Source organism: Columba livia, chromosome 3, assembly GCF_036013475.1.
Source record: "Columba livia isolate bColLiv1 breed racing homer chromosome 3, bColLiv1.pat.W.v2, whole genome shotgun sequence".
NCBI classification, from domain to species: Eukaryota; Metazoa; Chordata; class Aves; order Columbiformes; family Columbidae; genus Columba; species Columba livia.
Window position 1 is genome coordinate 53,805,745 of NC_088604.1, and position 14,897 is coordinate 53,820,641.

Here is a 14,897-nt window from a genome sequence, read left to right on the forward strand (position 1 = left end):
GAGACCAACACCCTCCATGCTACAACCTCCTTTCAAGTAGCTGTAGAGTGATAGGGTCAACCCTCAGCCTCCTTTTCTCCAGGTGCAGCTATTTTCTGTGTGACTCCTCACGGTTAATAAAGTGTAAAAATATGCAGATAATCTCTCGTAATCCTACTATTTTAATGACTTCTACTTTCAGAGAAAACTTGTCTTAAAATGTAAACCTGGAATTACCTTATATGTGCACAGCTCTAGGTAAATGACAGGTTTTTCAGTTGACATTTGAGGAAATCCTGATGCTTATTCTTATAATTCCCTGAGTAGCTGTTGATGGCAAAAGTATTTTTCACACGTTCAGTCATCTCTCTTGCTGTCCTGGGCAGACTTTCTCACCAATTTAGTCTACAGTTATACTGATGGGATGAGAATATTCTCAGTAACTCAAGTATTTGAGGAAATTTCAGGTGAAGGAGCTGGCATGCTGGACCGTTTTCTGGCTGCACCATTTTAGATCACTGAATTTTCTTTTACTGTAATATCTTGGAATTGGAGGGTACATAGATTGCTTAATGCCATTCTTATAACCTTTTCCAACTGACATTACCTCTGGTATTACATCACAAAAATTCAGACTATCCAGTGGGAGCTGTGATTTTAACTGAGCTATCACTGTTTTCCTATGTTCAGTAACAGCAGGATGAGTTCAGGACCAGAGATCTCAATTCTACTTGCTTTTATTTTACTTGCCTTTACCTCCAAACGTAAAAAGCCGTGACCATAAAATATCATATCCTGTGAGATCCTTTTATTGACTCCATTTCATATTTGCTAGCTCATTTATTTTATACCTTCTGCTCACATCTTAGAATCCTCCTGTCAGTTCTGTGGCTTTTCTATAGTTCTGACTGTTGCTGCAAAAAGATCTTCCTAACAATGTTAGCTAAGTAAATAGTCAGCTTAGAGTTTTATGTTTGTCTGTTTGTTTGTTCGTTTGTTTTAAGAAGAAGATGTGAGGAAAGTATAGAGAAATAAAAACAGCTATTTGAGGGTGATTTACAGTATAAAGCCTAGCGATGTGTAAGACAGAAGGACAATTTCCATTTTTTCAAATGGGTGTTTATGAAATCAGAAGCAAACCTTTCTCTTAATTGTTCTGTCGTTAGCGTGGAAATTACAATCAGTGTAAATGGGTTATAAACCAGTCAAGTGAATAAAGCTGTCCCACTAGGGTACATCAGAACATATTTCATTCGGAGTTTGGGTGCAAGGAGCCCACTACTGCGTCTCTGACAAGGATCAGTGTTAAATGCTGGAAGAAAGTGTACAAGAGGCAGGAGAAGCATTGCATGGGTCTTCTCCCAGTATGTTCTCCTATCTTCAGGAAATCTATGGTGCAGAGATTTCTTGAGTTCATAACAGCATTTTTCTGCAAGGTAAGCCTTGATGGGCCCATAGTAACTATAGAATTGTTAATCTATTTTTGAGCTTACTCATGATTTTTGGCATCTTCAGCCACCTGTAGTTACGGACTGTGTAAAAAACTCCTTATTTCTCTTTTGATCCCTCTTAGTGAATACAACTTTGATTTTTTTGAAAAATAAATTTTTGTAGCCACCCTTTCTCTGCTGTCTACCAATGTTTCCTTTCTTGTTCTTTTAAAGTCCTTTTTGATGTGCATTGCACATTCAGTTTGAGCTCTTGATAGAATATCTTCAAAAGATATTTCCTTGCTTCTGTAAACATTTGGCCTTCTTCCCCGTTTGCTTACATTTTTAAAAAAAATCTGTGGTTCACATTCCTATGTTGTTTCCATTTTTAAATTAAAAACTACTCTACTGGATTTCTGTGGGTAATAATGTTGATGGAAATTTGCTGTCACAGGGAAGCTCCTGTCAAAATGTCTAATTTTAACTGCATTCATGTATCCTTATAATTATTAATTATCACCACATAAATTACTTCTAAAAGTGAAATATTTGACAAAAGTATCTTGCAGAAAACATGTTATTTGGCTGAAAAATCTGCCTAGATGCCACTTGCAAAACATCTGCTTGCAAGACACTGTCCTTGTGAACAAGTTATTAATAGTACTTTTTATGCAAATGCCAACCCCAAAGAGTTTCACAGTGTAGCGTCACAACAAGTATCTTGCAATAACCTAATCGTGTTCAAAGACCAGGGGAAACCTCTGTATCTAAGAAGAAAATTCAGCTTGCCAGACAACATCATTAATAATACCTGGTTGAGCTGATAGTGTTAATTCTCATCAGATGGCACTTGGGTACTGCTCGAAGTTTTGAACAATTTTAGCTATGAAAGGCTTTGCTCTGTCAGTAGAGGGGCTGAGGCTACTTCTGTCATCTATATCATCAATTTTTCCCAACTCCTCTTTGTGCCCTCATCTTGTCTGAGTTGAATTGATCTGAGTTGGGGGATTGGACTAGATGATCTCTTGAGGTCCCTTCCAATCCCTAACATTCTGTGATTCTGTGATTATGTGAATCATAGTTTCTAGCTGGACCTCACTAACCTCTCATTCAGAACTGTCCCCCAACATGTCTTGAAGAATCCTTCTAATGACCTGTATCCATGGCAGTCTTCAGCCCTAGTAGCTACTCACAAGCTCTTTGAGCTTCCTGTTGTCTCTGATGTACCTGGAGTCCTGTCATCCATTGACTTCAGGCTTCCCATTCTCCCCTAGTTTTCTCTCTAACCTTTTGATGCACCTTCTGTGTCTCACTCAGAGGTGTTTTACCTTTCCTCTTACTCCTGCTGATGGTGGTCTTAAATTTGTAGTCCTTTGTCCACCTTCTGTATGTTCTCTCTAAATTACTATCCAGTGAGACAGGTCTGAATAGTAAAGGATTCTTGTAGAGGTCTACAGACTCACAGCAAGTGAGAAAACCTATGAAGCTGAAATGTCAAGAATCCCTTTTAAAATCAATCACTTTCCAACCCAATACGGCATTATGCACCTTCAACAAGTTTCTGAGCTTCTGCGCGTTCACTGGATAAATACTGAGAATATGCATCTCTCTGCATCCTTTTGTCTTGCCTTCAGGTTTCCTCCTCTTCCTTACTTAAATACTACTCGGGGTAACAAAAAGCATTTCTGGTTATGCTTGACCACTGAGGACCTTCTTTGTGTGTTTTCAATATAGCACATAACAGATTACACTGTTCCCAAAAAGAATAACAGGTTTTATAAAGTACAATATAATTATATTTATAGAAACAACTAAAATCACTCATATTATACTTTTTTTTTTTTTAGTCCTAAAATGAGGTAAAATAATGTAGGAAAAGAAATATTTGTTCCTCTGAATCCTTCATAACCCCTGTGGGACACTCAGAAATTTATTTGCAAATGGAAAACACACGCGTTGTCAAGTAATGCCAGACAAGTTTGCTTACAAAGACTTTGGAGCATTTCAAATGTTCATGTTTATAATAAACATCATGCTCTTCCAGTAGGGAGTCTATCCAGGCATGCAACTGTCATTTACTTTTAAAGTCCACAAGATCTGAAATATGACAGATCTAAAACTTCAGGATTTTTTAAAAGCAGGCCTGACAAAAGACCCCATCTTTGAAGCTAATGATACTTGTGCAGCTGTATGACCATGGCCAGCCTTACCAGAGAAGGTCTGGAAGGCAGGGTGAACCAAGGACTATTCCCAAAGAGTCATTTTGTATGTGCTTATCTTGTTCTGAGGTTTGACAGAGTTTAAAAGTGTGGAAGCAGCCAGACTGCCCCGTGTCCTCCAAGTCACTCAGTTTACTGCCCAGTAAGAGGCACCTGTGATCCTGCCCATCCCACCTCCTCCCATGGACACTACAGGGATGTTGGCATGACCAGGTACAGTACTAATAATGTAAATCAGGCTATTTTTTTTCTTTTTTCTTTTTTTTTCCTGGACATTTGGTGAACAGAGAACAAATATAATCAAACTGTGCTGTACAGGCGATCTCAAACCCTAGAAATTGTTTCTGCCTTCAGGGAAGTATTGTATTAGGTGAATGCTCTATTTTTTTATCCCTGCTACCTAGAATATCTGAAATTTGAACCCGACGACACTCCGTACCTGTTTTCATAGCCCTGGGTGCCTCACAGGGAAGCATTTCATAAGCGTGAGCTCTACTCTTTTGAACTCCAAACATCTGCCTTAAGCATCTGCTTTTAATCAAAGTGAAACCAATGGCCTCCTTCAGTGGACAATGTGGTACAGATAAAAAAGGCCGATGGTCTATTGACTGCAAAGCCTTCAGTTTTTTTATTCCCACTTCAGATCCTTTGCCAAAAAAACTTGCTTGTCATTTCGGTTTTCCAGCAGCAACCCAAATTTAATGGTCAAAATTTCAAGGAAACTTTATATATGAAATGTTCTTTGGGATTAATTTTCATCTTACTCTTCTTTTTCTACAAGCAATGTGCATATGTATATTTGAAAGAAAAAACTAAATTTTGTTTATGCAAGGCTAAAATATATTTTTTCATCTCTGAAGAGATTGGAGACAATTATTTATTGTGGTATGTACTGAGAGGAGTTAATCACATAATTCCTGTTAACGCTGAAAAATGAGTAAGCAGTTCAAAGTACACTGGTTTCAAAACACTCTGAATGCACCAAATGTACATATAGATGGTGCTTCCAAAGGCCACATTACCTGGGGGTACAAATCATTGTGTGCACATGTGTCCCAGCTTTTAAAATGTTCATTTTGCTTCAAGGAACACTTTTTGTGCTAGGTTTCTTCCAACTCTATTTAGCATAAATTGCATATTGTTAGCATCACACAATAAGCTATTTGAAAACATCAGATTTGAGTCAATGAAAATGAGAGCACAGCCTGAATAACTTCAGATCCATTTTTACAGCATTGTTCATTGAAGATAAACCAGTTTTCGGTTGCCAGCAAAGAAATCATAGACTGTTTAAATGCAAAAAAAAAATAAAAAAATCCCCCCAACCTCTTCATTCGTATAAGAAATGCCAGCTGTGCTCCCTAATTGTCTGTCTCAATAATATGGTTTCTGATTGTCAGATATATTTACAGCCTTGTTGAAGAATTAGTACATCAGAGAAGGTATGAATTTTCTAACTTTTTTTTTCATGGGTCAGACATTTTGACATTGTTAAAAACTCTGGCCTACCTGAAGTAACATATTTAGTCCTGTGCAAGAACCTAGTCAAGCAGACTTCAGCATTTAGATAAAGCTGAGATTTACTGTAGTCAGAATGGGCAGCAGGAGAGTGTACGACCAGTCTCTGCCTCTACTAGGAAACTACATTGCTCAAAGGGATGGATCTGATTACAGTCCCACAGTCAATGGATTGCTATCATCAGCATGGCCCATGGCACACCTTGGTCAACTAGCACCCTCCCAAGCAATGCCAGTACACAACCGAGTGTTTAGCACAGCCCAGTGACTGTTCTCTCTGGTTTATACCCTACTGTTCTATAGGGTGTAAAGGCTGAGCTTGTACATGAGCCATGTTAGCTGGCCTCAGTGCAAGAGGAGGTTCCTGAGGCTTTTTTATTTACAACTAGAAATATAGCCCTAGGGCTATATTCTGGGCTCTGCTTCTGAACTGCTGTCCAAGCCCTCTGGGCCTCAGCTTCTCCTGCTCTGCATGGGGGTCAGGTTAGCAACAAATGCTTCCCACTGTCTGATGAAAAAAAAAAAGCTAAGATTCCTAGGCAGAATTAGGTCCACTTTATTTTATAAAACAGTCTGTCAAACTAATATGTTATGTCAGCAATATGACCCTGAAGAATGTTATTAAAATATTATCCTTATAGTATAGGAAACCTGGATAATGATCAAATTATATTGAAGACAGACTAGGCAGTTTTCTGGTGCTCGTATGCATAAGAGAGCCTAGCTTTTTAAAACCTTAATAATTACTATCAGATATTCCTAATTCATAGCAGACCAAAAAAAACATTAAGATAAAGCAGGACATGATGGTTAGGTATCAGTGTTTCTCTCTGTTGCTGGTTAAAACTAAAGGCACTGCCTACCCGGCTGAAACATGGGGACATCTTTTGACTTTCTTTAAACTCAACTTGCAATTGATAGTCCAGTATGACTGTCCACGAGATGAGTTTTATATCCCCTTTCCTGCCACACAGAAGGATATGTGGATCATAATTCATTATAAATCACCATGTATGATGACTTCTAAACCTTCTCTGGGAGTTTGTAGGGAGAGCACTGGTTGATCAAGGCAACAAGCGGGCCAAGGACTGTCCAACAGCTTAATAATATAGACAACTGGCCTTCAGGTTGTGTTTCAGTGCTCTGGCACTTTTTAATTTACTAGTCTGGATAAGTCCATCTGGTGGAATGGATCATAAAAATGTTACATTTGTTTCTTAACATCAGAATCCATATTGATGTATTATAAACATAATTTCCTCCTCTTTTAATACTACTGTTTCTGAAAACATGGCTGGCCTCATAGACAAACATTACTAATTTGCTGCATTATCAGTAATTTCAAAATCTTCATCATGTTTGGTGTCTCTGCAATGGGGAAGCTCTCAGTGATAGTGAAAGTTTCAGGTTTGCTTTTCTGAATTCAAACAGACTTTCTTCATCTCAGTTCATAGTTTTACATTGTAGTTCGTTGGCTTGTAGTTGGTAAATAGAAAAAGAAAAAAGATATTCTACTATATTGAGATGTTCTCATCATCTTGTGTTTATCAGTGATTAGCTGGAAATATATTTATTTCTGTTTCCAAGAAGATGGAAAAGACTGCTGCTAGACAATCAGATTTATGCGCTGAGTTCTGCCCACAAGTCTTTATCCTTTTAAGATTAGAATCTGAGCTGGTTCCCGAAGCTGGATGAAATCAGTGGTAAAACTCCAATTAACATTCATAGACTTTAGTTCCCCAGGTCAAACACCAGCCTCACTGTTCAACTTTTACCATTGTTGCCAGTTAAACCAAGAGTTCATGCTCAAGCACTGCTTGCTCCCATGGAGTCACTGGTGACCTGCTAGAGTTTGATGGAAGTGGCTTTATCTGAGCCTGGTCAGTTCACACTTGGTTACACTGAGATATGTTGCTAATGTAGACACAGCATGTCTGTAACTACAGCTGCCAAGGTTATGGTTGAACACATTCTAGATTAGCAAACTAGGTAGTTTTGGTAGTTTTATGGAAGCTATGTGTTTCTCTCACTACTCCAGCATTATATTTAGCTACTTGTTCCTCTGTTTTTTCTAGTAATCTTTTAACTCTTTGGTTGACTAGTGCTGGTCAGGCTGCGATCAGCTATTAATTGGAGATGAGGCAGCATTGTTGGCCATGGAACACTAGGCAGCAACATTTGTTTTCTTTTTCTCTTTCTCTTGTTGCTACACACAGAAAGAAAACAGAGAGCAGATTCCGTCACTTTGGTTTGAAAATCTGACACTGACAAGATATAGTGCAGATTGCCTTTTATGTTGTACTCTGCCTCAGAGTGCAGTGCCATTATGGAAAGTCCTATAAAAGGCTAATGAAAGCCTGTACCTATATAGATCATTATTTTATACTCTGTTTTCAGAATGTCTTCTGCAAAAAACCATCTCAGTTCTGTAGATCAGTATTGCTTTACCCTCTTAAAATTATGTCCCTATTGCATTTCCATAATAAGATTCTAATCTTTTGAAGAGCAGTTGAAATGTTCTGTAGATTTTTTTCATATATCTATCATTCAGATCAGTTCCCTACAAAGAAATCAGTCCAAAATACAAAGAACCTGCAATTTCAGGTGACAACAGAAACTGATTAGGGAAGTTCTTATTTTCCAGTTTGTTTTGTAAGTATCCATCCTGAATTCATTGGGTATCATTACAGCCTCTATTACTGCTACAACTCGATGCTTGACTATATACAAAGCTATGCTAAAAAGAAGGTGGTCCATAGGAAAAATAAGAATTAAGGAGAGTTTTCTGGAGGCTGTTCATACTTATTTGAGCTTATAGGGCTCCTCTGTCATTTATTCAGCTGCAAAAATTGCAAGGACCATAGAAATATGAAACCACCTTCCCTGCTTATATCCTGCTCCTGTGTTCCTGTCCCAAGAGCAAGTTTTGGGGAAGGGGAAGTTTCGCAGAGGGATAATTATTTTCTCTTAGGTTAATTCCCAAAGGGCATATTATTTTGAAACAACAATAGCTCAAAGGATAATTAGTGGACCTGTTTCTGATCTCAGTTATTTACATGTACACCCAGAACAATTCCCTTAAACTCAACAGACTTGTAGTGATGAAAATTATTAGATAATTTGGCTTCTATTGGGGAAGATTTCTAAAAACACAAGGCAATCAATTTTAAAAGAAAGTGAAAGACATTATTTCTCCTCAATTTATAATACCTGAATGAGATTTCCTTATTTTCTCCCAGCTACCCAATATCAAAACTTAGTGCCACAAATAAACTAGCTTTGTAATCCAGAGACAATATGCAATATTAATGTTGTATGAAGAGGACAATCCACATATAATTGCTCATTAGAGGGTTGCACATGAAGGCAGATGTAGCCTCTTTTTTTTTTTTTTTGCAAATTAATTTTGGAGAAAATCTGAACACAAGTGTGTTAAACAACAATAAGAGCGTAGCAGGGTAAATGCTTTCTTGGCAACAACCTTGAAGTTACATGCTAGTTGTTTATATCTTCAGCATCTTGTGTTGCCTCACTTTGGCATCCTATCACAATCAGCCAATTTGCAACAGGCTTCACTGTCATGTGTCCAACAGGACACAACTCTGCAGTGTGCAACAGAAGCACTGCCATGGACTGATCCCCTCCTCTTTTTCCATCATTACACTTCAAACCCCACTTCAGAGGGCATAAAATGATCTCAAATAATTGCTTGATGTTTTATCATCTTTCAAAATACTCTGTACTTCTTGATTATCAACCCTGATCAGGGGATCAAAGACTGTTTTGGGGACTGGAGACACTTTCCACTTTCCTAGATAGGGTGTTGGGTTTTGATATCCTTCTTCCCTCTGATTTTTCCTTTTTCCCTTTGATTTTCCCTGCTGTTTGTACTGAACCTAGATGATTTTCTTCCTATCCTTTTAAAATTAGTAGTGGATAAAAATAACAAGAAAAGTTGCAAGGGACACAGTCAGGAAAACTCTCTCTCTTTAGATTAAATATTTCACTTCATTTGGATAAAGGCTGTGCAATGTGCATTTTTTTTTTATGAGCTGTCAGTGATCAGGCTAAACAGATGTGCTCATGCTATTTGTGTGTTTGAAAGCAAGCAAGCAGGCAGAGCTGTTTTGTTGGATTTGTTCAGAGAAGTGAGATCTTGACAGAAGAATTGCAAATGATGTCATCATGCTGAAGATTCCTGTTATGAGCAAGCACTTTCCCTATTCCCTCCTCAATCCAGGAAAAACAAAACAAAACAAAAAGCTTTTCTTTTCGTTATTATTGTGATAAAATCTACCTGAAAAACTGGGAGGAGTTTCCCAGGCCATTTTCAGAAAATTGGTTACTCTTGTTGAAGTAGCTTGCAGTAAGAATGACAGACGAGAATAGACTTGATCTAAAACGTTTTGAAATTAAACTGGAAATTCAAAGCTATTAACCTTAGGGCTCTGTTTCATATCTATTTTCCATACCTGCCTTTCCCGCGTTGGGAAAGGGCAAGGGGAGAATGGACCAAAGAAAGTAATTGAATAAAACCACTTTATTTACATTTGTGATGTTTACACAGAGAACAAATAGCATTTTGTTTCATTTCATACAAGCAGGCACAAGATGCACTAGGAACAAGGAGTGAAGAAGGGATATTACAGGTGTTTCTTTTGGCCATAGGTAATATTTTATGCAGAGTTGCAGAAATTAAGTCAATTAACTTAAATGAGGAATTGACCTTTTTTAATCCTACTTTTAATTTATTATATTCCACATTTGATTTGTACGGAATTCTTCTCCTGAGTAGTGTTTTTCTAAGGGCAGCAATATTTTGATTAAACACTCTGTTCTTATTGTAATGCTTTAGAATGCAAGCACCATCAATTTTAAATGGAGTGAACCAGACTTGGTAGGAATGTGAAGTTGCAAGGCTGTGCTCCTGATGTGTGATCAAGAATGAGGCATGCAAGAAGAACAGCTACAGTTATTTTCGTTTTCCATGTAAATCTATATGAGTTTGTCCTAGCAATTATATGGGGCTTAAAATTTATTTTTTTCGGCCATTCCACATCCACAGTTAATGTAGAAGAATTATTTACCCAAACTACAAAATATTGTTGCTGGTCACTCACTACATAGGTGAGGAGAGGGGTTTAATTTTTAGAACATGTGTGTTTATAAACATGCTTCATATGTTCACAACATGTGAATAAACAACCATCTCTACCATTGTCTGCAGAAAACAAAAATTGCCCAGTTACAATTAAAGGGAGAAAATCTCATTCATTCTTAGCAATCAAAATACTTTTTTTTTCTCCTCCTAGTTCATTCATGTACCAGCAATATGGTTTGTCATTAACTTATGCAGAAAAAAATAGTTGTTAAGTAGTTGTTAAAGCAATAAAGATCTCATTAACATTATTAAAACAAAAACAAAAACAAAAGCACTGCTTTTTTCTAAATTGAGTACCCCACAGACATTTGGAAAAAAAAAAAAATCCATGTTTTTAAGCTGCAGAACTATGGCAACTGCAATATTCCTTCAGAAGTACTGGTTTCTGAGTCAATGCCCATGAGAATATATTGTTTCAAAGTAGTTCATGGGATATAATTTTCAAAGGGGTGTATGAAAACCATACACTGTCGATTACCGTTAATGGGGAGTTGTGTGGCTAAATACAGCTTTGAACACTCCGGTTAGAAGTTTATAAGTTTATATCTTAGTGAGCTGCACATGGTTCCCCTGCTCTCAGCAGATGGGGTTTTTATAAATTGCAGAAGAGCCCTGCTGTGGATCAGCAGACACCATGTTGAATGTTTCACTCTACTATAATACATACTTCATAGGAGACTCCATTAGGAGAAAGAGACCTTTTCTCCATTAACTATCATATTTCGTAAGTCTAGCGTATTAATTATACAGTATAGCTATCTGTTATAATGCAAGAAACTACCTCATGCACAATCAAAATCATTCTTTGCTCACAGCAACTGTCATGCACCACCAAGTAGCCTAAATTGCTATTGTGTGGTATCCTTATCAGTCCTGCAAACCACTGTGGAAAGTGCTCAGTTAGCTTTACTCACTAATTGCCTTCTCAGTGAAAGATTTTGCTGTTTGTGCCCCAGGTGATAAATGATGATACAGCGTTATAATTACAGCACGCGTGCATGCTATGCAACGCCAAGTGGAAAGAGGCTAATGGCAATGTGATAAGGTAGTAAGAAAAATTATTGCTTGAATAAGTGTATACAATGAATCGACATTCACATTTGCCAGCCATGAGCTGGAAGCTGTTATGAGTAAGCCCTAAACTACCTCAACTGTATCACGTAACATGGTATATTAGATTTAATAGCAATTATTATCTATTCTCACCTGCTAAGTATCTAAACAAATAATCTTTTTGAAATATGAATAGATCAATCTTTGCTTTCCTGTTTGGGGGACTCTAAAATGCAACGTGTGCACTGCAGAAAGATAACTCATCTCCTGGTTAGGTGACCATTTGCATGATTAAGATAACAATCAGCACTAGAAGGATTCCACAGGGCTTTTGAACAACAACAACAAAAAAAATCAACAACAGATCTCCTTTCTCCTCATATCTCTGCAGGTGTTCAAAGAAACCAACTTATTTTATTCCAGATATTAGCCTTGCCAACTAATTGTTTTTATAACAATAGCTTATGCAGAGCGTGGGAAACTGGGCTTTTACGATTTCACTGCCTGTGTCCTGATTCAGGACTCAGCACAGAGATCCAAGATGTGTAATAACACTCTGGTATCCTAACGACTAAACTACAGTCTCAGTAATACATGATCATGCATAACATAGAGCTGTATTTAATGCCTCAAATTCTTACCGCTACTATGCTAGGGGACAATAGCACTCTAGCTTTACAAAAATAAAAAACTTTAAAGAATACAGTTTTCTGCTCTAACCATCTTTTGCTTACTGGTCCATGTGGATAAATTTGTTTGTCATTTTGAAGTGTTTTTAAAATCTCCAGAAGTAACAGTGCTGCCTGCAGTTTAGCTCTAACTCCAGAACTAGTTCAGGTTATCTAATTAGAATGACACAGAATAGCTCCACCAGTTTGTTGTTTCTCTCTGTTGGAAATCAGTGAGATGCTTTGTATCAGAATCAGTGACCTCTGAATCAGTCTCCAAAGATGGCATTTTTACAGATCATCCTAAGCAAACTAAATTTGGTTTTATAGCATAATCTTAGCTCATATCTGATAATTTATCTCATTATGAAAAAGTTACCTTCTCTCCTAAAATGTTTGTATTTGTTACTTCTGAAAAAACAAAATTCCCACCTACTGAGTAGTACTGGTCTTATGATTTTACACATTATCTCAAATTTGGAAAGTGTAATTACTTTAAGAAGCTTTTGTTCTACTGAAACTGTAATCTTTCATTTTAAGCATTCATGGAAATGATCATAACTGAAATATGCTTTTCAGAATGTTCTGTTTTATAGATCAGAAAATACTATTGGACATGTAGTTTTATCAAAACATAAAATTGATCCCATATTTTACTCAGAAATATTGCTGAGAATTAATAGGTAAGTAATATGAGTGTCTCTTTTCGTTCACTGGCATTTTTATCATGCAGCATTTTTATCATGCAGATCACTTGAAAGATCATCGTGAAATGGAATGGAATCCTCAGGTTTAGAAAAGCACAAAGAGTATAATACTGCAAAATAAAATGTTTAATTTGCTAGCTAAAACTTTCATCTACAGTTTTAATTCTTCGATCTTACCTAATTTACAAGAAAAAACAACAATCAATGGTAAGTTTGCCTTTTTAAATTTTTGCAAACCGTTGAGCTTAAACATCTTGTTAGGCTTAAGCAGATATTTCTACTCCTAGTGCAAAGAATAGACTCTGACAGGCAAAGAAAAGAATAAGAAAATATTCAGCTTTTTTCTGTATTCATTCAGCCAGAGTTTATTGTGGGTGTCACTAGTAGGCAAAGATAAGTGAGCTGGTACAAAACCTTTCCTAGCCATTAATATGACACATTCATGACACCCTTTTAAAATAATACTAAGTTAATATATTATTTTTGAAGATAGTTAATTGTACAGATCAACATGACATTTTTTCTACTGGAGGCCACAAAAGCATAACAAATCAGGAATATGATCTTCATATAACAAGATGCTAAGTTACAGTCTTATTTAGTCATTTGTTCTGTTCATTTTATATTGATAAATGTCTTAAAAGAAGGGAGAGCATATGTTTGAAACTCATTCCTAATAAAGTGGACTTCACATCTCTTTGATTCATATAAGTTAGCTTCCCAAATTCATTTTGAGCTTTGACACCTAGAATAAACAGAGTGCTTCGTGTCAAAGGATATTTATGATAAACAATGAAAAAATGGACAAGAAGATACTACTATCAAATTCTGAATATGGAGTAGAAACAAGAGATCTAGAGGCTGGAGAGGTCTAGCCAATTATATTGATTAAAACACCTCTAATAAAACCAGGTCACTGTTGTGCATAGATTTTTTTGCTCCTGTGGGAGAATGTCTTTCAGAAGAAAAATATGGAAAGTTAAAACTCCCAATTAATTTTCTTCCTTATATTCATGTTATAAGCTCTCCTATAACTGTGATAAAACTTTCCTAATTATTTCCAACAGTTATCCTATTGTTCCTTATTCAGCCAAGCATCTTTTATTGTTTGGTAATGGGACATTTCCCGCAAGAACATTATAAAAGCTCAGACAAAACTATATCTCCTGGACAGAATACTCATCTGATTTGTTAGACTAATCATGAATAAAGTTCAATGCAAACAAAGATTTAAAAATTGAAATAGCTAAGATGCCATTTGGAAAAAAATGGTCATCAGTGGAAAAATTTTAAATGCCCCATAGTGTATCTATTCATCTTGCATCACACTGTCAACATGCAGTTGGAGCAGCGTGGAATATTTTCTTTCTAATCTTTAAAATCAGATCAGACAGTTCAATGGTTGGATAGTTTGTTCTCTGACTGGACAACAGAAAATCAGATTATTCACTGTGGGAAAGGGACTTCTTTCCTCAATTCACCCTGACAACTCAGTGATGCAAAAACATATTTCCCATGTGGGACAAAACAATTTACAGGTAAATTATGCAGAGCAGATGAACTATACTCTTAGTCACTTACTTTATACTTATTGTTCTATGTGGATGAAAGCTGAACAGAAACAATTGTTTGAAATCATAGTAAATCTGCTTCTTAGTCTGACAGTATGCAATAGGGTTTTTTTTATGATTCCCATATGACTTGGAGCTGAATATCAGCTTTATGTATTACATTTAGACCACTACTTAGATACACAGGAAGGAATAACTTCTAACAGTGGAAGAAACTGACTGAATTATTTAAAGCCCATACTCCAAGTGATCAGTACACTAGGCAGTACACTTTGTAGTCATCTTCAAAAAGTAAATTATAGAGTGAGTCTATAAATATGGCATCTATAAAAAAACATTTCAACAATTGATGCCATCTTAGGGTTTTACCTGGAAATGTTGTAGCACAGTGGCTTAAAAAAACACTTAGGGCAGAAGACATTTCATTACTGGTTTTATAAAAAGTTTCAATAAAAATATTGTGGCTTTCTGTTTAAACATCTCATGCAGAGCAATGAAACCAAAGATAACAATGTTGAATTCCTGGTGAGAGGCAGGAAGTGAAAAATCAACGCTAAATAGAATTGGCAGAAAACTGGTTTTATTGTCCAG